The sequence below is a fragment of the Rutidosis leptorrhynchoides genome, chromosome 1 (genome assembly GCF_046630445.1).
Source record: "Rutidosis leptorrhynchoides isolate AG116_Rl617_1_P2 chromosome 1, CSIRO_AGI_Rlap_v1, whole genome shotgun sequence".
Lineage (NCBI taxonomy): Eukaryota > Viridiplantae > Streptophyta > Magnoliopsida > Asterales > Asteraceae > Rutidosis > Rutidosis leptorrhynchoides.
The window spans coordinates 611,886,188-611,911,175 of NC_092333.1; positions in this window are offsets into that span (position 1 = coordinate 611,886,188).

A 24,988-nucleotide genomic window follows, 5' to 3' on the forward strand; every position below is an offset into this window, starting at 1 on the left:
GCTTCTGTCTTATTTGATACCGGTGCCGATATGAGTTATGTATGTTGACATTTTTGTTCTAAGATAGACTGGTCATTAGTACCTTTAGACGAGAGTATTCTTGTTAAAGTAGCCAATGGGAAACTTGAGAAAGCTGACCAAATTGGCCGAGGAGGTATAATAAACCTAGCTGGTGTGAACTTTGAGATTGATTTGATACCCATCAAGTTGGGAAGTTTTGATGTGATAGTTGGTATGGATTGGTTGTCCAAAGTAAGAGCAGAAGTTGTTTGTGGAGAGAAGATTATCCGTATATCACACGAGGACGGTGTGCCATTGATTATATATGGAGAGAAAGGTAGCCCAAAACTGAACCTTATTAATTGCATGAAGGCACAGAAAGTAATGAGGAAAGGACGTTTTGCTATTTTAGCACATGTGAAGAGGTTAGATACCGAGGAGAAGAGCGTTGATGATGTACGAATTGTGAATGAATTTCCCGATGTCTTTCCAGAAGAGTTACCTGGATTACCACCGCCGTAATCAGTGGAATTCCAGATTGATCTAGTACCAGGAGCTGCACCTGTAGCTCGCGCACCTTATCGACTTGCACCTTCCGAAATGCAAGAGTTGCAGAGTCAAATACAGGAATTGTTAGACCGTGGATTTATCCAACCAAGCTCTTCACCTTGGGGCGCTCCTGTTTTGTTCGTAAAGAAGAAGGACGGATCTTTCCGCATGTGTATTGATTACCGCGAACTCAACAAGTTGACGATCAAGAATCGGTATCCCCTTCCCAGGATTGACGACCTATTTGATCAGCTGCAAGGATCCAACATTTACTCTAAGATTGATTTGCGATCCGGTTATCACCAGTTGCGGTTGAAGGAGAGCGATGTACTTAAGACTGCGTTCCGAACCCGTTATGGTCATTATGAGTTTCTTGTGATGCCATTCGGTTTAACTAACGCACCTGCTGTGTTTATGGATCCCATGAATCGCGTATGCAAACCATACCTGGACAAGCTCGTTATCGTCTTCATAGATGATATCCTCATCTACTCCAAAAGTGAAGCAGAACATGAGCAACATCTCCGACTCGTACTGGAACTCTTGAGACAAGAGCAACTTTATGCCAAATTCTCCGAGTGTGAGTTTTGGTTGAAGGAAGTCCAATTTCTGGGTCATATTGTGAGTGATCAGGGTATCAAAGTTGACCCCGCAAAGATCGAAGCTATCAGCAAGTGAGAAACCCCCACTACTCCAACTCATATCTGCCAATTTCTAGGCCTCGCCGGTTATTACCGAAGGTTCATTGAAGGTTTCTCTCTAATTGCACGCCCATTAACCGCACTGACTCACAAAGGGAAGAAATTCGATTGGGTAACCGAGCAAGAGTCAGCATTTCAAACCTTGAAGCAGAAGTTGACCACCGCACCTATCCTATCCCTCCCAGAAGGCAGTGATGATTTTGTTGTGTATTGCGATGCCTCAAAAAATGGTTTTGGGTGTATACTAATGCAACGAACGAAAGTTATTGCTTATGCCTCTCGTGAACTAAAAATTCACGAGCGAAACTACACGACTCACGATCTCGAACTTGGAGCCGTTGTCTTTGCATTAAAACTATGGAGACACTATCTTTATGGAACAAAGAGTACCATCTTCACCGACTACAAAAGCCTCCAACACATCCTTGATCAGAAGCAACTAAACATGAGACAGCGACGATGGATCGAGACGCTGAACGACTACGATTGTGAACTTCGTTACCATCCTGGCAAGGCAAATGTTGTAGCCGATGATTTGAGCCGAAAGGAAAGAATGGTACCTCTTCGTGTCCGAGCCTTGAACATCACCATTCATTCGAATCTCAATAGCCAAATCCGAGTAGCCCAAGATAAGGCTCTCAAAGAGGAGAATATTTCTCAAGAACATTTAAACATCCTTGTTTCTCTATTTGAGGTCAAGGAGACTGGACTCCGGTACTTTGCCAGAAGAATCTGGGTGCCTAGTTATGGGGATTTACGAAGCCTCATTCTAGACGAAGTCCACAAGTCAAGATATTCGATTCATCCAGGAGCCGGTAAGATGTACCACGATCTCAAGAAATAGTATTGGTGGCCTAATCTTAAGAAGGACGTTGCTACTTATGTTGGGAAGTGTTTGACTTGTTCAAAGGTTAAGGCCGAACATCAAAGGCCATCCGGGTTACTTCAGCAACCCGAAATCCCGCAATGGAAGTGGGAGAGGATAACGATGGACTTCATTACGAAACCACCAAAGACGGTGGGCGGATACGATACCATCTGGGTTATCATTGACCGTCTTACCAAATCTGCACACTTCCTAGCCATGAAAGAAACTGATACAATGGAGAAACTCGCTCAGCTATACATAAAGGAAATTGTATCTCGTCATGGTGTGCCCTTATCGATTATTTCAGACCGAGATGCCCGTTTTGCTTTTAGATTTTGGCATTCCCTACAAGAAGCTTTGGGAACACGTCTCGACATGAGTACCGAATACCCCCCCAAACTGACGGACAAAGTGAACGCACGATTCAAACTTTGGAGGACATGTTGCGTGCTTGTGTTATTGAGTTCGGAAAATTTAGAGAAAAGCATTTGCCGCTAGCCGAATTTTCTTACAAAAACAGCTATCATTCGAGTATTAATGCCGCACCTTTTGAAGCATTGTATGGCCGCAAGTGCCGTTCTCCTATTTGTTGGGCCGAAGTGGGTGAGAAGAAAATCACCGGACCCAAACTCATTCATGAAACCACCGAGAAGATTGTTCAAATTCAAGCGAGGCTCAAGACGGCCCGTGATCGTCAAAAGAGCTATGCCGACCTTAAACGTAAAGATTTCGAATTCCAAGTGAGCGACCGCGTGATGTTGAAAGTAGCACCTTGGAAAGGTGTAATCCGTTTCAGAAAGCGTGGAAAGTTAAATCCGTGATACATTGGTCCTTTTGAAATCTTGGAGCGTATTGGACCCGTTGCTTCCCTTTTGGATCTTCCGACACAATTATGTCCGTTCATCCTACCTTTCACGTATCGAATCTGAAGAAGTGTCTTGCTGAACCGGAACTTGTCATACCACTAGAAGAACTTACGATTGATGACAAACTCCACTTCGTGGAAGAACCCGTTGAAATTATGGACCGTGAGGTTAAAACCATGAAACGTAACAAGATTCCAATTGTCTGAGTCCGTTGGAATGCCAAACGAGGACCTGAGTTTACCTGGAAATGAGAGGATCAAATGATGCAGAAGTATCCTCACCTTTTCCCGACTCCACCATCTACCTCAGCTTAAATTTTGGGACGAAATTTTCTTTAACAGGTGGGTAATGTAACGACCCGACTTTTAATTATGTTTATTTCTTTCACGAAACTGCGTATTTATGCATACTGTGATAGATTATATTCTGGGATCATTAATTATGCTAATTACTTTCGTTAATGCCTTGCAACGTGCTTTTAAGTACTTAATTACTTAACGTGATCCTTGATTGCATTTACGACCGTTAGTGTTACTTAAGGATTAAAACGAGCTACCAACTTGGTACACGTTAAACTTTTGTCATAATTGGGATATTGTGGCTACGTAAAAGTAATTTTTACTTATTAATGGCAATTACTTAGTTTTATGGTTCCTTAATTATACTTAAGTGTTTACTAAGGCTTACTAGTTACCTTATTGGACTTAACACCTTAATGGACTTCCATGGCCCAACCCACCCAACTTAGTGGGCTAGTTACTGGACTAATTAACCCATGTGATTAAGATTTAGCCCATGAAAGCATAAGACAAGTATTATGCATGCTTATGTACCAAGACTTGCATGATGTCTCAAACCACCCAACATGTCACCATCACCATGTACTACCACCATGCACCACACCACATAAGGCCAAGATGGTCCCCCCACCCTTGCCCCCCATGACCGTCGGCCACCACCCCCATCCCCACCAATTTTTATTTTTTTCTTTTTCTTTCTTTGATAAATACCAACACTTCATCCACTTCTCTCATTCTTCATTCATTTTCTCGAACACACACTTCTCTCTACTTTCTCACTCTAGAATTTTCTCTCAAATTGTAAGTTTGAAAAGTTACTTCTTTTTTTTTCTTTTCTTAACTTTAATTCATAAATCATCATCATCATGAACAAAGATTCAAGTTTTGTAACTTGAATCTTCATAACTTTTGTTGATTTAAACTTTGTTTTGAAAAGCTTTCAATAACATGATGGATTAAACCTTCTTAGCTTTGAATCTTCATAATCTTGCTAGATCTAAGTCTATTTACTTAAGATCTCTTTATTTATGTTTAAAGATCAAAACCCATGTTTATGATCTTCATGTAACTTGAAGATCCAACACTTTACTTTATGGATCTTCAAGAAAGTTTGAAATACAAGCTTACTAGCTTGATGTTTCTACGAAAAGTTAAGATAAGATCAAAGTTTGTTAATTTATGATCTTCTTTTGTTTGTTGTAGTTTAGATTTGTGACTTCTGTTTTCAAGAAACAAAAGATGCAAGCTTACTAACATGAGATCTCATAAGTGTTGTTAGGAATCCAAGCTCTCTAGCTTAGGGTTTCATTTTTGTGGTTGATCTAAGTTATGTAACTTATGATCTTCTACTTTGTTTAAGAGAAAGCTTATTAGCTTATGATCACTTACTTTACAAGATCTAAGTTTCCTAACTTATGGTTGTGTAAAAGTTGAAAGTCTAAGTGTTATGACTTAGGGTTTCACCAAGAACATGAGATCTAGACTTTGTAGTCTAAGGTCTTTAATATTTATCTAAGATCTAAGCTCTCTAGCTTAAGGTCTTGCTTATTTAGTTTGATTCAAAGTTTATAGCTTAATAGAACTTGTGATTGTGTTGAAACTAGGAATTGATGTAACTTTGGTTCATCATCTTGCTCAAACTCGTACATGAGTTGTTATTTGTTTCCTAGTCTTAACTTTGTGTGTTGATGGTTAAACCTTGGTTAAAGTGATGCTAAAACATCAAGAGTTGTACACTAGAGGCTTATACGCATCAAGGATGAGAACCGTGATGAGCATCAAACACCGAGAAATCCACCAGAGCATTTCCTTTCTGTTTTCAGGGTCTGATCAGGCTCATGGGCTACTAGAAAAGTTGATTTCCAGATATTTCGGTTCGAGTAGATGAATTTTCGTTTAGGCCTCGTCTAAATCCGATGTACGGTTTAGGATTTATAGCCTTCTGAAAGTCACTACGCCCTTGTAATGTTGTGCTGAAATTTCTGACCTACTCGCACTTAAACCGTCGCCACAGTCAAACGAAGACGAATTAGGTTCTGAAAATTGGTCAGAGGTTAGAGGACTCACATACGGAGCCATGGCCACTGGCCTCACATCTTTTCAGTTTGTATAGAGGTCGTAGCAGCTGAACGAAGTCAGCCTTTGTTTCGGTCTCTATCCTTGATTGAAAACTTACTTTACTTTTTACGTATGATGTTGATGATGATGATACTTAAGACTTAACTTACGTACTTTTAAACCTTTGGGAACGATTTACTGACTTAGTAACTTTTGACCTAGGTTTAGGACCTTTCGGACCGACTTACTTGCTTACTTATCTCGTATCGACTTTTACCGCACTTTCACTGTGAGTTATAGCATCCCTTTTTACATCAACTATTTTTGGGACTGAGAATACATGCGCTTTTTATGTTTTACTTGCTAGGCACGATTACTTAAACTTTATATATGTGTGGGTTGTATAATGTCATAAACTTTCCCCTTAACTCGGTAACGTTTAGTCATTGGTTTTTGAACCGGTGAACGCGAATCTTAGATATGGATCCATAGGGTTTGACATCCCCACTCGGGCTAGTCGCGCTAGCATTTAACGGGTGTTTAATACTTTGTAGACTTACGCACTCGCCAAGTATACTTTTAGGGGGAGATATTAGGTTAAGTTACCAAGTGTCCACGGATAAACATATACTTTTCATACTGTTTTGAAATACGAAATCTCGTGGCCTACCTCACATTACTGTTACAATTAAACTATAGCTCACCAACATTCGTGTTGACTTTTAAGCATGTTATTTCTCAGGTGCTTAGACGTTTGATGCTTCCGCTGTACTAGTCTCGCTGTTAGACTTGCTGTGTAGACTCCCGCTGCTTGTTTAGAGATGTCTCTGCATGAAACATTCACTTTGCATTCACAATCTATGTTACTTTTGAACAATGAATTTGTAATGACCTTTGAGTATCGTACTTATGTTATTGCTTCCTATTCGTAGAAGCACACTATCGTTTGTAAAACATTTGACGTTGGTAAAGACGTTACCCCTTTTTATGAATGCAAACTTATTTTAAAAACAGTATATAGTGTTTGACCTTGTAATGATCCTGTTGTTGATGATCCGTACATGTTAATTTTATACGGGGCGTCACAATGTTTTCCATTCTATCTGCCAGCTTTGTATTGCGACATAAGCGCTCAATATTTTAGATGAGTTTAGTAACATTCATGATGCATTTCATGCATCCAGCTTACTGAAGACGCCTGTAAGGCTAAAAACATCATCTTTCCTTTTGTGGATATATATTCAGATGATATATTCATGTTAACAAGAAACGAAATCAATTTGTTGATCTTAAGGTCAAGAGACTTGATTAATGGCATATACCTATTCTTACTTTTATACGCCCAAGTACCTTTCAAAGTAAATAGCTCACTTCTGAGCCCACGAGTCTCTTGGAACTTTGATACGCTCCCTTTTCTTCAAATTCGGTACCATTGTTGGTCACTCCTCAAAATTTTGGGACGAAATTTTCTTTAACGGGTGGGTAATGTAACGACCCAACTTTTTCGACTTATATTCTTGTGCTCTATACTTTCATGAATATGCGTATATGTGCGTACTGAGCTAGTTTATGCTCTGGGATCTTTATTCATGATTAATTACTTTCGTTAGTATCTTACAACGTGTTGTTAAGTGCGTAATCACTTAACTTGATCCTCGAATGCTTTTACAACCGTTAGTGTCACTTGTCGTTTGAAATGAGCTATGTACTTTGTACACGTTAAACTTTTGTCATAATTGAAATATTGTGACTACGCAATACTAATTGTTATTTATTAATATCAATTACTTGGCTTGATGATTTCTTAATTACGCTTAGTGTTTTACTAATGCACACTAGTTAGTCTTAATGGATTTTCTACCTTAATGGACTTAAGCCCACCCTACTCTAGCTATTGGACTCTTAAGTTAGCCCAGTTTAAATGGATTTATGACCCATTAAGATGTGGGACAAAAACTCATTAAGATGAGCCAACATACTAGCATTTTTGTTAACCATTACTACACATGTTGAATGGGATCCCAACAACAAGCACCGCCTTTAGACCACCACCATGCAAAAAGCAAAAAGTTGTCCCCCTTGTCCCCTCCCCCCTGGCCTACGGTTTTGGAGACACAAAGCACCACCTCCACCACTATAAATACAAGCCTTATTCTTTCATTTCACACTTCATTTCATTCTCATTTTACACACACTTGCTCTCTAATTTTCTCTATAGTCTTTCTCACACTAAAATTGTAAGTTCTTGAATTTTATTCTTCTTCTCTTTTTCTTCTTAACCACGACATCATTTAAGAACATGAGAGATTCAAGCTTTTTAGCTTTGAATCTTCATTACTTTGTTGGATCTAAGTTTTGAAGCTTAAGATCGCTTTATTTTGTTAAAAGATCAAAATTTGTGTTTATGATCTTCATGTAACTTGTAGATCTAGCTTTTTGCTTTAAGGATCTTCAAAAACATTAAAGATCCAAGCTTTCTAGCTTAGGGTTTCATTATTTTGTTTAGATCTAAGCTTTTTGAGTTTATGATCTCATTACTTTTACTAGATCTTAGCTTTCTAGCTCATGGTCTCATTAATCTTGTAAAGATCCAAGCTTTCTAGTTTAGGGTTTCTTAACACTTGAGATCTAAGTTATTATTGTAGATCTCACTTACTTGGAACCTTTTTATGATTTTTATGGTGATAAAAATCAAGTCTTCATCATCTCATATAATGAAGATGCATAAACTTGTATCAAAAGGACAAAGGTTGAAGCTTTATTGTGATTATACAATAAAGATACAACCTTGATGTTCAAAACTTGTAGAAAGTTAGCTTTTACTTTTAGTTGTGTGTTGATGGTTAAAACTTGGTCATAATGATGCTAAAACATCAAAAAGTTGTACACTTGAGGCTTATACACATCAAGGATAAGAACCGTGATAAGTATCAAGCACCATGAAACCCACCGAAGCACTTGTTTCTGTTTTTCGGGGTCTGATCAGACTCCTGAGACTTCTGGAAAGTTTATTTTCAGATAGTTAGGTTTGAGTAGATGACTTTTTGTTTAAGACTCACCTAAATCCGATATACGGTTTAGGATTTATAGCCTTCCAAAAATCACTACGCCTTCGTAACGACGTGCTGAAATTTCTGACCTACTCGCGCCTGAACCGTCGCCACGGTCAAACGACATCGAGTTAGGATCTGAAAATTGGACAGCGATAAGAGGACTTAAACATAGCCTTGGCCACTGTCCGCGCATCATTTCAGTTTGTATAGAGGTCGTAGCAGCTGTCCGAAGTCAGCCCTTTGTTTCGATCTCTATTCTTGTTGAAAACTTACTTTATCTTTTACGAATTATGATGATGATGATGATACTTAAGACTTAACTTATTTACTTTTAAACTTTTGGGGAACAATTTACTGACTTAGTAACCATTGACTTAGGTTGAGGACCTTTTGGATCGACCAACTTACTTGTTTGGACCGACTTACTACTTGCTTACATTTTCGTATCGATTTTACCCCACATTCACTGTGAGTTATAGCTCCCTTTTTACTTTAACTATTTTTGGGACTGAGAATATATGCGCTTTTTATGTTTTATGTAGTGACCCGAACTTTTCCATGTTTATATATATATTAAATGAAATTGTTATTTACATGATTAAGTGTTTCCAACATGTTAAGCAATCAAACTTGTTAAGACTTGATTAATTGAAATAGGTTTCATATAGACAATTGACCACCCAAGTTGACCGGTGATTCACGAACGTTAAAACTTGTAAAAACTATACGATGACATATATATGGTTATATATATAGTTAACATGATTTTATTATAAGTATGTATCTCATTAGGTATTTTAACAATAAGTTATATATATATAAAAATGAGACTATTAATTTAAGAAACTCGAAAACGATATATATAACGATTATCGTTATAACAACGTCTTACTAGGTACATATGAATCATATTAAGATATTGATACACTTGGTTAATTATGTTAAATGATAAGTAAATATATTATTAAGTGTATTAACAATAAAATACATATGTAAAAATAATACTACTAACTTAATGATTTCGAAACGAGACATATATGTAACGATTATCGTTGTAACGATATTTAACTGTATATATATCATACTAAGATATATTATATATCATAATATCATGATAATATAACAATTTAACATCTCATTTGTTATAATAAACAATGGGTTAACAACATTCAACAAGATCGTTAACCTAAAGGTTTCAAAACAACATTTACATGTAACGACTAACGATGACTTAACGACTCAGTTAAAATGTATATACATGTAGTGTTTTAATATGTATTCATACACTTTTGAAAGACTTCAAGACACTTATCAAAATACTTCTACTTAACAAAAATGCTTATAATTACATCCTCGTTCAGTTTCATTAACAATTCTACTTGTATGCACCCGTATTCGTACTCGTACAATACACAGCTTTTAGATGTATGTACTATTGGTATATACACTCCGATGATCAGCTCTTAGCAGCCCATGTGAGTCACCTAACACATGTGGGAACCATCATTTGACAACTAGCATGAAATATCTCATAAAATTACAAAAATATGAGTAATCATTCATGACTTATTTACATGAAAACAAAATTACATATCCTTTATATCTAATCCATACACCAACGACCAAAAACACCTACAAACACTTTCATTCTTCAAGTTATTCATCTAATTGATCTCTCTCAAGTTCTATCTTCAAGTTCTAAGTGTTCTTCATAAATTCCAAAAGTTCTAGTTGCATAAAATCAAGAATACTTCCAAGATTGCAAGTTTACTTCCAAGGTTTCTAAATCCATTCCAAGTAATCATCCAAGATCAAGAAACCTTTGTTACTTACAGTAGGTTATCTTTCTAATACAAGGTAATAATCATATTCAAACTTTAATTCAATTTCTATAACTATAACAATCTTATTTCGAGTGGAAATCTTACTTGAAATTGTTTTCGTGTCATGATTCTGCTTCAAGAACTTTCAAGCCATCCAAGGATCCTTTGAAGCTAGATCTATTTTTTTCATTTTCAGTAGGTTTATCCAAGGAACTTGAGGTAGTAATGATGTTCATAACATCATTCGATTCATACATATAAAGCTATCTTATTCGAAGGTTTAAACTTGTAATCACTAGAACATAGTTTAGTTAATTCTAAACTTGTTCGCAAATAAAAGTTAATCCTTCTAACTTGACTTTTAAAATCAACTAAATACATGTTCTATATCTATATGATATGCTAACTTAATGATTTAAAACCTGGAAACACGAAAAACACCGTAAAACCGGATTTACGCCGTCGTAGTAACACCGCGGGCTGTTTTGGGTTAGTTAATTAAAAGCTATGATAAACTTTGATTTAAAAGTTATTATTCTGGGAAAATTATTTTTATTATGAACATGAAACTATATCCAAAAATTATGGTTAAACTCAAAGTGAAAGTATGTTTTCTAAAATGGTCATCTAGACGTCGTTCTTTCGACTGAAATGACTACCTTTACAAAAATGACTTGTAAATTATTGTTCCGACTATAAACCTATAATTTTTCTGTTTGGATTCATAAAATAGAGTTCAATATGAAACCATAGCAATTTGATTCACTCAAAACGGATTTAAAATGAAGAAGTTATGGGTAAAACAAGATTGAATAATTTTTCTCATTTTAGCTACGTGAAAATTGGTAACAAATCTATTCCAACCATAACTTAATCAACTTGTATTGTATATTATGTAATCTTGAGATACCATAGACATGTATACAATGTTTCGACCTATCATGTCGACACATCTATATATATTTCGGAACAACCATAGACACTCTATATGTGAATGTTGGAGTTAGCTATACAGGGTTGAGGTTGATTCCAAAATATATATAGTTTGAGTTGTGATCAATACTGAGATACGTATACACTGGGTCGTGGATTGATTCAAGATAATATTTATCGATTTATTTTTGTACATCTAACTGTGGACAACTAGTTGTAGGTTACTAACGAGGACAGCTGACTTAATAAACTTAAAACATCAAAATATATTAAAAGTGTTGTAAATATATTTTGAACATACTTTGATATATATGTATATATTGTTATAGGTTCGTGAATCAACCAGTGGCCAAGTCTTACTTCCCGACGAAGTAAAAATCTGTGAAAGTGAGTTATAGTCCCATTTTTAAAATCTAATATTTTTGGGATGAGAATACATGCAGGTTTTATAAATGATTTACAAAATAGACACACAGGTACATGAAACTACATTCTATGGTTGAATTATCGAAATCGAATATGCCCCTTTTTATTAAGTCTGGTAATCTAAGAATTAGGGAACAGACACCCTAATTGACGCGAATCCTAAAGATAGATCTATTGGGCCTAACAAACCCCATCCAAAGTACCGGATGCTTTAGTATTTCGAAATTTATATCATATCCGAAGGGTGTCCCGGAATGATGGGGATATTCTTATATATGCATCTTGTTAATGTCGGTTACCAGGTGTTCACCATATGAATGATTTTTATCTCTATGTATGGGATGTGTATTGAAATATGAAATCTTGTGGTCTATTGTTACGATTTGATATATATAGGTTAAACCTATAACTCACCAACATTTTTGTTGACGTTTAAAGTATGTTTATTCTCAGGTGAATACTAAGAGCTTCCTCTGTTGCATACTAAAATAAGGACAAGATTTGGAGTCCATGTTTGTATGATATTGTGTAAAAACTGCATTCAAGAAACTGATTTCGATGTAACATATTTGTATTGTAAACCATTATGTAATGGTCGTGTGTAAACAGGATATTTTAGATTTTCATTATTTGATAATCTATGTAAAGCTTTTTAAACCTTTATTTATGAAATAAAGGTTATGGTTTGTTTTAAAAATGAATGCAGTCTTTGAAAAACGTCTCATATAGAGGTCAAAATGTCGCAACGAAATCAATTAATATGGAACGTTTTTAATCAATAAGAACGGGACATTTCATTTTACATACTAGACACGAGTACTTAAAATTTATATATGTATGGGTGATATAACATCACAAAGATTCCCCTTAGCACGGTAACGTTTAATCATTGGTTTTTGAACCGGTGAACGCGAATATTAGATATGGATCCATAGGGTTTGACATCCCCACTCGGGCTAGTCACGCTAGCATTTAATGGGTGTTTAATACTTCGAGAACATACGCACTTGCCAAGTGTACTTTTAGGGGGTGATATATTTTTTTACGTTAAGTTAGTTACCGAGTGCCCACGGATAAGCATATACTTTATCATATGGATTTGAGATACTGTTTTGAATACGAAATATCGTGGTCTACATTACATTGTTGCTTACAATCAAACTATAGCTCACCAACATTCGTGTTGACTTTTTAAAGCATGTATTTCTCAGGTTCTTAGACATTGTTGCTTCCGCTGTTAGACTTGTTGTTATAGTCTTGGTGTTATAGACTTGCTGTTACAGACTCGCTGTGTTAGACTTCCGCTGCATTGTTTAGAGATGTCTCAATCATGGAACTTTTACTTTGCATTCACAACTTATGTTACATTTGAACAATGGTTTTGTAATGACCTTTGTGTCACGTACTTATGTTAATGCTTTCTATTCGTAGAAGCACGTTATCCTTGTAAAACATTTGACGTTGGTAAAGACGTCATCTTTTGTAAAACATTCGACGTTGGTAAAGATGTCATCTTTTGTAAAACATTTAACGTTGGTAAAAACGTTACCCTTTCATGAATGCAAAACTTGTTTTAAAACAGCATATAGTGTTGTAACCGTGTAAAGATCCTGTTGTTGATGATCCGTACACGTTGATTTTGTACGGGGCGTCACAGATCTCACCTTGAGTGCACGAATATAAAGGTACTTCACAAAGTAAATATATGCATGAAAGTTGTTTAGTATTGACATAAACAAGTAAGTTATATCAATACCGGGTAAGACACAAGGTCGATCGAAATGTGTTCAATTAGTCCTATGGCTCGTTTCGAATCGATTATATAGCATGTGAGTCACGTTGTCAAGTTTCATGCAAGATATAAATATAAAAGCAAGTTATAACGATTGCATAAGTATTTGGTTAAGTTTGACTAAAATTCAAACTCGGTCAAAGCCAAAGTCAAAGTCAACGGAGTCGGGTCGGGTTTTCGTCTATTGTTCGATAATAAGAAGTCATATATAAGCATGTTGGTCAAGTTTCATGTTAATCGGAGTTACGAGTAAGCGGGGATGAAATTGTGAAAACACAAAATTTTCTGGGTCAGACAGTATCTCGCGATCGCGAGGTTTTGTGTGTGGAGGGCTTCGTGGTTGCGAAGGCCCTGGTTTCTAGTGCTGTTGCTGAATTTCCCAAGTGCACGAACCAAAACTCTTTCAATCACAAATAATGATCCGGAAATACTAAAAATGCATATCATATATCGTTGGAAAGGTATTTTAATGAGGAATACAACTAAACACATATCATCAAGCAAATCCAATATTTAAAATGACTAAATCCTCGTTGAATGATCATTTAACGTTCGTCATTAATGTTTCAAGTTCATAAATGCAATTTGATGATTCGGGAAGTAAATGCACAAATATGATATGCCATTTCGTCGGTAATTACGCATACAATACAACTAAACACTTACCAACAACATCTCATAGCATTTAATGCATCAAAAGTTCATATTTAAGTCTATCAAACCCTAACCAAAAATCACAAAATTAATAATCATGTTAGTGAAGTTTTCCAAGTCAACCTACACATCAAATTGAAGCTAATGATGCTAGTAACATATTTAGCACATGAAATTTAACATATAACAACATTTAATTAACCAAAACTCAAGATTAAACTAGTCATTTTTCCAAAGTTAAGCTAGTTACTCAAAACATCAAGAACAAACAAACAAATCACATACTCATGTTATACCTGAGCCATAGACACTAACTAACATACTTATAAGTTCATAAAATGAATTTAGAGAAATTTGAGTTTTAGAAAAACCTTACCCCAAGTTATGAAATTGGTATCTATGTGTAGAGGATGATGAGAGGATTCCAAAAGTACAATTTGTTTGAGTTGAGGCTTAAGTAGATGATGAATTAGTGATGAAGGTGAAAAGGATATAAGAATGGAACTAATAAGTGAAAGAAAAATGGAAAAGAAAAAGAAATGAAATGAATGGTGGGAGGTGGAGTTGACTAGGTCAACAACTAGTTACAACTTTGGTCCCATGACAAGTCTAGTCTCTTGATTTTAAAAGCGGATGCGTGTATTAACCGAACGAGTTATTTTAAATACGCTAGAGTGAACGAGAGATGTTATTATTAAATAACGGATTTTAAAATAGATAAACGGATGATACGAATATAGATAACGAAAGATATTATATAAAGAAGAAGACGGGCGTTAAAATAAATTAACGAAAAAAGGCGGGTTATTACAGGACAAGGGCCCTCATTACATTTATTATGCACATACAACATTCTTATAAATTACACACACATCCTCACACACTCATTCTATGAGATCTTCGTATCATCATCTGATGATTAACCCGTGCCACCGGACTCAACAGCTTGTAAAGCTCTGTTCGACGGTTACAGGTAACGTTCATTTGAGCAAAAACCCTAAACACCTCCCTTGATTCATCAAAATACCGGTTATCTCGCTGATGGTGGGTCGACTTTTAACCACACATGTTGAGATCATCATCTCACATTGGGGTTATTCATGGTATACCTGACCGGAGAGTTAAACTCCAATGAGCCTTAAATCCACCTCTTTTGTTGACAAGTGTAGGCGGAACCCATTTGATCAATTATATGCTTGATCAAATGGCGCCATCAATGGGACACGTGAGTTAAAATTTTTATTTGATCTTTTATTTTGGTGTTCATGAATTCACTTGTTCTCATTTGCGTGTTGTTACAATTAGATATAGTAGATAACTAGGAAAAAATAAGCATAACAAACAACTATTAACAGAAACATATGAAGCGCAAGGCCGATCAAATCAAAGGATGGGAAACATCTGCAATCTCTTTCCCAGCCATCCTGACGTCGAACACCTCGTGCGAACCCATCGTGGTGCAGGGTTACTTTCTTGAATCTGGATATGGTATAAAGCGCTTACACATGGACACCGGTAGTAGTGTCGACATAAAGTATGAACATTACTTTAGACATATACCCGAACCCATTAGGCTAACCATCAAACCACCTACAGTAGCATTATCCAGATTCTCAGGAGAATTTGCGTGGCCAGTTGGAATGTCAAATCCGAAATTGGAGTAAAGGGATGAAAAAGACAAGTCCATGGCACGCGCTGCAGACGTTGAGTTCTGCGTCGTGCGTTCGCGCTCAAGGTACAATGCGCTACTTGGAAGAACTTCATTCAAAAATTCGGCGTGATTATGTCAATGACAAATGGACTGGTAAAATTCCCAACAACTCAGGGAATAGCAACTCTAGAATCAAAACCTGAAGATACTTTGTGCACATCGGTAACAATCAGTGACGAGCCACCGGTTGCAAGTGAACACAAAAAAGATCATTTTGTTGTGGAAAGTCCCGCTTACCCGGATAAGAAAATAAAAATAGGGGCAGATTTGTTAGAGGAAACAAAAGTAAAATTGCGGGATATCCTTATTTCCAACCAGGATGTATTTTGTTGGTGCGATGCTAACATGACAGGAGTTTCGCTCGAAATTACGCAACATCACCTAAACGCGAGTGTAAATATGATGCCAATTCGGAAAAAGAAATGGCCCATGGTTCCAGAAAGAAGTGAATGGTTTCTTAAAGAAGTAGATAAACTAGTAAAGGCCAACATATTGTGCAAAGTGAACTATCACACTTGGGTGGCTAACCCGGTTTTAGTACTTAAAGTGAATGGGTCATGACGCATTTGTGTTGACTTCAAATATATCAACAAAGCTTGCCCAAAAGTCAATTACCCATACCTGAAATAAATTGGAAGGTCGACTCTCTTGCTGGCTTCAAGTATAAGTGCTTTCTTGATGTCTATGAAGGGTACCATCAGATTCAGATGGCGCATGAAGATGAAGAAAAAACGGCATTTCACACAGACCAAGGGATATACTGCTACATGAAAATGCCATTTGGATTCAAGAATGCAAACGCCACATACCAGCGCACGTTTGATATGGCGTTTGCTAAGTAGATTAATCATATACTGTAGTTTCTTAAATAAGGGTTGATATTGATATTCTTTTGAATATCCAGTCTTTATATAGTGTAATGATAATGATTATAAGATACCTATGATTATGTTTTGTGTGGACATGGTTTAATATATAATTTACGTGGATAATTGCGTGTCACACAATTACGTAGAATGTGATTTAGTTTGTATTCATTCATATTTTACCATAATATGAATGTAAATCTATTAAATTGTTTTGCTTGTTGACTAGTATTGTCTATAACCAAAAGATTATACACAATATAAATCGTTTTAGGCTAGAGTTTTTTGGAGCTTTACCTTTTATAAGAAAACTCCTATAGTAATAAAAACTTTCATTTGTTTAAAAGAGCTCAAAGGTTTTAGTTTGAAAGAAAAACTCAAACGCTAATAAAACTAGCGTGTGAGAAAAATTTTTAAAATTTGCTAGCCTACTCGAACACATTTTATTTCTAGCTTCTTGATTGATGCACATAAATAAGCAAACCTATTAAAAACATATGGGGTATTAAACAACTGAAAGGCTAAAAAAGATCTTTTCATGTTACCTAAGGAGAAAGTATTTTGTATTTTGGTTCAGATCTATGTCTAACGACTGATCATCGCTTTCGTCATTCATGGGGGTTTTCCTTTTCCTTTCCCGCCTCCACCACCTAAACCTATCAAGTTCCTCATTATATTGTGCATACTTTTTTTAACATTTTTTGTCACCGATTTCTTGACACTCTCCGTCTCGCTTTAAATCGTTCGGCGTCCTCGGCCCACCTACGATGAACTTCTTCTTCCGTGAACAATTGTTGACTCGTTTGGGTGGATGTACACGAATCAACGGACCTTCGTGAGCCCTTTATCCTTGGACTGACACCCCGTTCCCAACCATACCGAAGGCCTAAGACTGCAAACATTATTTCTCGTTCAACACCAACCTGCTCATTACGCATTTTGTCGTTTAGCGGCGAGAAGTAGTCACCGCAAAAGGGCTTCATCGCTCGTCCTCTTATTTCTAGTTTCACTAATATATTCATATATCTCAATTTCATAACTTGAACCCCCACTCGTAAAAGTCATCACGATACTGTTAGCCCAATGATCCTTTGATTATGTCTTTCACCTATTAATTTATGATGTGTTCTTGAATTTTATTTATATATAGAAAAAGAAAATAAATTATGGAGTAACATAGAAATAACAAATATATATATATATATATATATATATATATATATATATATATATATATATATATATATATATATATATATATATATATATATATATATATATATATATATAGTAGAGGGATCAAATGAGAGCCAATTTTGCATTGAGAACCCTGAGAACTCACAAATTTGAGCAAAAATTGGGACGCGGCCGAACAAAAAAATTGATAGTCGAACAATTTTTAATTTTTAGTTATTAGATGCATTGTTTCTTGGTTCTACATTTTTATGTAGAACATGATGTAGAACATGTTGTTCTACACTTGTTTTACATCAATTTTCATCAAATTAAGTTAAGGTTTAGATTTAGGGATTAGATTTTAGGGTTTAGGGTTTAGAATGAGTTTTTTACACGAATGGTTTAGAGTTTAGGGTTTAGGGTTTAGGGTTGAGGGTTTACGGAGTAAACCCGAAAACCCTAAACCCTAAATCGTAAATCCTAAACTCTAAATCGGGCTAAATCAAAAAAAAAATTTGATTTTTTAAAAAACAGGTGAAATTCGAACAAAAAAAAAGAAATTCGAACCAATTTTCGTTCTACAATTTTGTAGAACCGAACCAAAATTTTGTATAACACAACAAAAATTCAGGCGGGCGAACAAATTGTCCCAAATTCGAACGAATTTGCGTTCTACAATTTTGTAGAACCCAACAGAAAATATAGAACATGCATCTAAATTTTTGCTCGACTCACGTTTTTTTGTTCGGCCGCCAAATTTTTTGTTCGACTTCCTCTGTTTTTGTTCGCCCGCCCGTTCTGAGGGTTCTCACACCAATTGGATTCTCACTGGATCCTCTCCCTATATATATATATATATATATATATATATATATATATATATATATATATATATATATATATATATATATATATATATATATATATATATATTCTTTGAGTTTTAATAAATGAAAGGAAAGGATTAGAGAAAAGTGGATTATCATATATGCCCAAATTCTTTTATAAGTACACGAAAAGAACTTTAAAAATTTACTAACAAAAAACCATTTCAGTGTTTTAATAAGAAAATGAATGAATGAACACATATAGATTAGAAAGATTGATTGTTTTGAATCTAAAATGAATGAACAAAAATAGATTAGAAATCAATGGTAATTTATTGTGAATATTTTCCATTTATATTTGAACTCATTCAGAAACAAAATGACGTTTTTCTTCCTTTAATATCTTCCTTTTAAAGATAAAAATACATACGGAGTATTAGTTATCTAATATAACATTTACTAGTTAAATACCCGCGGTTTCGCGGGTTTTATGAAATGATAATATTTTAAGACAATCTTCAACCATTATAACACAAATATATGATATACCATTCTAAAAGTCCGCGAAAACCAAAATAATCAACAACGGGAACCGCAGAAGGGCCAGACTCATTACAAACAGATTTCGTTCATCTCTCGTTGCTTGAAATTATGCAATTTTAAACTAATTGACGATCAATAAATATAAACAATGTTATTACCAATTACCAAGCTCACAAAATGCAATTACAAATCAAGACCACTGCAAAAGCCTAATCAACCAACATATATAACTTCATGTGATAAAGAGAAGAGTCATACCTTCATGTGCCACCTAAAAATGAAGTAAAATCAAAATATTTACATGAGTCAAGGTATACAGAAAGATATTTGTGGAAAGAATAGGTAAAATAGGTTTAAAATCACTCAAATAGTAGTTTAAGTGTATAAAACCTCTGTATTCATTTCACTCTGAAACTAATAATATTTTAACGTATCATAACTTGTGTGTTGATACGTGAAAAATCAACTTTAAAAGTTAGTACCACAAATATGGACGATTTAGAGTTTTGGTTCAACCCATGTTTTGACCCGTTACTCAACATCCATTTAACCTAAACTTTTTTTTAGCATAATCCGAAATAGTAGAAACCGTGTGTGACGCCCCGTACTAAATCATCATGTACGGACCATCAACAACAGGATCATTACAAGGTTAAGTACTATATGCGTTTTCAAAACAGAGTTTACATTCATAAATAAAAGTGACGTCATAACATACGTCAATTGTTTTACAAATCAAAAGTATGCTTCGCTAAGTAGAAGCATTAAATAAGTGTACGTGACCATAATGGTCGTTACATAACATAAGTTCATAAGTGAAAAGTTTGAATGCAACATAAGTAGTCATGCGATAACAACTCTAGGCAGCGGGTTCTACAGCACGACTAGTAAGATAGCGGAAGCGACTTCAAGCACCTGAGAAAATACATGCTTAAAAAGGTCAACACAAAGGTTGGTGAGCTATAGTTTAAGTATAACAGTAATGTAAGTAGGCCACGAGATTTCAGTGCTACAACGAGCGATTCAAAAGTATGTAAAAGTATATGTTTAACCGTGGGCACCCGGTAACTAACTTAACGTTTAATGTACCCCCTTAAAGTGCACTTGGCAAGTGCGTATAACCTTGAAGTATTAAACACTCGTTAAATGCTAGCGCTACTAGCCCGAGTGGGGATGTCAAACCCTATGGATCCATATCTAAGATTCGCGTTCACGGTTCAAAAACCAATGATTAAACGTTACCGAGCTAAAGGGAATGTTTCTGCCGTTATATAACCCACACATATATATAGTTTAAGTACTCGTGCCTAGTATGTAAAACATAAAATCCGCATGTATTCTCAGTTCCCAAAATAAGTTAAAGTAAAAAGGGAATGCTATAACTCACAATGATTAGCAGTAATGGTAAGGTAGTAGTCGGAAAGTGGTGTGCAAGTAACGGTCCAAACGTCCTCAACCTAAGTCAAATAGCACTAAGTCAATAAGTCGTCTCAAAAGGTTTACAAGTACGTAATTAAGGTCATAAGGGTCATCATCAATCATCATTAAACAAAAGGTAACAAGTAAGACTCGATTATGAAAGTCGTTTAAAACAAGGGCTGACTTCGGTCAGTCACCACGGCCTCTACCCTTACTGAATTAAGGTGAGACCAGTGGTCATGGCTCCGTCTATGAGTCCCTTAAGTGTGGTAAAATTTACAGAAGCAAACTCGTCTTGGTTTGACCGTGGCGACGGTCTAAGTGCGAGTAGGTCAGAAATTTCTGCACAACGTTAAAGGACATGGTAACGATCGGAGGGCCATAAATCCTAAACCGTAACTCGGATTATGACGAGTCCTATATGAAAAGTTATCTACTCGAAAAGTTATATCTAAAAATCAAGGTTAGAACAGCCCAGGTCTACTGGTCTGTTCCAGAAGCATCAGGTCAGTAGGTTTTGGACAGAACAGTGGGTTTTGGAGAGTTCCGGTTGTCTCGGTGCTTGATGTTCATCACGGTTCTCATCCTTGATGCGTATAGCTTCAAGTGTACAACTCGTTGATGTGTTAACATCATTTTGACCAAGGTTTGTCCATCATAACTCAAGTGCAAGTGTTGTAAGTGTTTGATGAACCAAGGTTACATGTAAGTTTATGAACAAGTTCATGAACACTAAGAAAGATCACAACCAAGTGTTGGATCCATGATACTTGCACCAAAGTGTAAGCTCTTGTTGGTTTCATGTCCTTGTTCAAATATGTAGTAAGCAACTAACAATAAGAAATAAAGAAAATGAATGATAAGCCTAAACCAACCATGAAGGTGGTATTCTAGTAACATACAACAAACAAGAACACAAGTAACAATTATAAAGATTATAAACTTTAAATCTTTGAAATAAATAAAGTAGAAAGTTAACTAAACAAGAAGATGATTCATAGTTGCTCTTACTTTTAAAGATTCAACCCAAGTTGATCTTTAAGTGAAGTAACTTCAAAGTTACTTCAAGAACTACAAGTAAAGAGTTTATACAACTATGAACTTTAATTCTTTGAAACAAAATATGTAGAACATAACTAGAGAGATTATGTTCTTGATGTTCTTGTTAAATACAAGATATAAATGAAGAATCAAAACTAGAAAGTTTGATCTTGTAACTTGGTAAAGAAAGACAAGTAAGTAAGTAAATAATAACTAGTAATCAAGACAAGTAATTAATCTTTAACAAGAACAAGTAATAACAACAAAGATTGATGATGATTATGTTCATGTAGAAATCAGTTTTTACCAACAAAGAAAAGAAGAAAAGAAGTTGTTACTTACAAGAAAGAAAGAAGAACTTGAGAGAAAGATAAGAGAAAAGATGAAGCAAGTAAAGTGAGTGTGTTTGAGAAATGAGTGAGCAAGTAATATGTGAATGAAAAATGAAACTAAAATGCCCATTCTATGGCCTAAGGGCCACGACTTTCTGCAGCAAAAAGGAGGGAAGAAGAAGTCTTATGGTTACTTGTATGTAAAGCTTGAAAAAGTTGGGTAAAAGGGTGGTGTTCATGGGGATAATGAGCAAACTAGATTCCTTTAAGTATTAACTAACTAGTTCATGATCTAATTGATACTTACACTTAAAAGAGTGGGCTAAATGTCCACTAATAATTGTAGGGTGGGCTTGTAAGTCTTATTCATGAGTCCATTAAACTAATTAAAGCCCAAGTTGCAAGTAATCCAAATAAGTCCAACTTAAGCCCAAGTAATTAACTAACCATCTTAGTTAATTAAAATGATTAATAAAATTAATCATGAATGTAAATAATACCTTAAAATATTATTCGTGCAAGTTCCGGGTGTCACAAAGACGTTTCGGGCATTTAAAGTTCAAGTACGGGCAATTAAAGCAACATGTAAATGTAATAACATACATTCGTTTAATCAAGCGTATTAATAATAATAATTATTAATAAATAACGTTGGAAAAACCAGGGTCGTTACATTACCCACCTGTTAAAGAAAATTTCGTCCCGAAATTTTAAGCTGAAGTAGATGGAGGAGTCGGGAAAAGATGAGGATATTTCCGCATCATTTGATCCTCTCGTTCCCAAGTAAACTCAGGTCCTCGTTTGGCATTCCATCGTACTCGTACAATCGGAATCTTGTTGCGTTTCAAGGTTTTGATCTCACGATCCATAATCTCAACAGGTTCCTCCACAAAGTGGAGTTTGTCATCAATAGTAAGTTCTTCCAATGGTATGATGAGTTCGGGTGCAGCAAGACATTTCTTCAAGTTTGACACATGGAAGGTAGGATGAACTGAGCTCAATTGTGCTGGAAGATCAAGACGATAAGCAACGGGTCCAACACGTTCCAAAATTTCGAAAGGACCAATGTATCGTGGGTTCAACTTTCCACGTTTTCCAAAACGGATCACACCTTTCCAAGGTGCAACCTTCAACATTACACGATCACCAACATTAAATTCAAAGTCTTTCCGTTTAAGATCGGCATAGCTCTTTTGGCGATCACGGGCAGTCTTAAGTCTAGCTTGGATCTGAGCAATCTTCTCCGTGGTTTCGTGAACTACCTCGGGTCCGGTGATTTGCTTTTCACCTACTTCGGCCCAACAAATAGGAGATCGGCACTTACGACCATACAATGCTTCAAAAGGTGCAGCATTAATGCTTGAGTGATAACTGTTGTTGTACGAGAATTCGGCGAGTGGCAAATGCCTTTCCCAGGCCTTTCCAAAATCAATGACACATGCACGCAGCATGTCCTCCAAGGTTTGAATCGTTCGTTCACTTTGCCCGTCAGTCTGAGGATGATAAGCAGTACTCATGTCAAGACGAGTTCCCATGGCTTCTTGCAAAGAACGCCAAAATCTGGAAGCAAAACGGGGATCGCGATCGGAGATGATTGATAAAGGTACACCATGACGAGATACAACCTCTTTGATGTACAGCTGAGCAAGTCTTTCCATTGTATCAGTTTCCTTCATCGCTAGGAAGTGTGCAGATTTGGTGAGGCGGTCAACAATAACCCAAATAGTATCGCATCCGCCCACCGTCTTTGGCAGCTTAGTAATGAAATCCATTGTGATCCTTTCCCACTTCCATTGTGGGATTTCCGGCTGTTGAAGTAACCCAGAAGGTCTTTGATGTTCGGCTTTAACCTTCGAGCAAGTCAAACACTTACCAACATAAGTCGCAACGTCCTTCTTAAGATTCGGCCACCAATACTGTTCTTTAAGGTCGTGGTACATCTTACCTGCACCGGGGTGAATCGAATATCTTGATTTGTGTGCTTCATCAAGTATCAGGCTTCGTAGATCTCCATAGTAAGGTACCCAAATTCTTCCGGCATAACCTCGGAGTCCAGACTCTCTAACCTCGAATCGAGAGACAAGTATGTTCAAATGCTCGTGAGATATGTTCTCCTCCTTGAGAGCCTCAACTTGGGCTACTCTGATCTGGTTGTTGAGGTTCGAATGGATGGTGATGTTCAGAGCCCTAACACGGAGAGGTGCCGTCCTCTCCTTTCGGCTTAAAGCGTCAGCTACAACATTGGCCTTGCCAGGGTGATAACGGAGTTCACAATCGTAGTCGTTGAGCGTCTCGATCCATCGACGCTGTCTCATATTCAATTGCTTCTGATCGAAGATGTGCTGAAGACTCTTGTGATCGGTGAAGATAGTGCTCTTAGTTCCATACAAATAATGTCTCCACAATTTGAGTGCAAAGACAACGGCTCCAAGTTCAAGATCATGTGTAGTGTAGTTCCGCTCGTGAATCTTCAATTGGCGGGAGGCATAGGCAATAACCTTTGATCGTTGCATCAGTACACAACCAAAACCACTCTTCGATGCATCGCAATAAACAACAAAGTCGTCACTGCCTTCAGGAAGTGATAGGATAGGTGCGGAGGTTAACTTCTTCTTCAAAGTTTGGAATGCTGATTCGTGTGTGGGTTCCCAAATGAACTTCTTGCCCTTGTGAGTCAGTGCGGTCAAAGGACGCGCAATCAGAGAAAATCCTTCGATAAACCTTCGATAATAACCGGCGAGACCTAGAAATTGGCGAATATGCGTTGGAGTAGTGGGGGTCTCCCACTTGCTGATGGCTTCAATCTTGGCGGGATCAACTTTGATACCCTGGTCGCTCACAACATGACCCAAAAATTGTACTTCCTTCAACCAAAATTCGCACTTGGAGAATTTGGCGTAAAGTTGCTCTTGTCTTAAGAGTTCAAGCACTAGTCGAAGGTGTTGCTCATGTTCTTCTTCGCTCTTAGAGTAGATGAGGATATCATCTATGAAGACGATAACAAACTTATCCAAGTAAGGCTTGCAGACACGATTCATGAGATCCATGAAC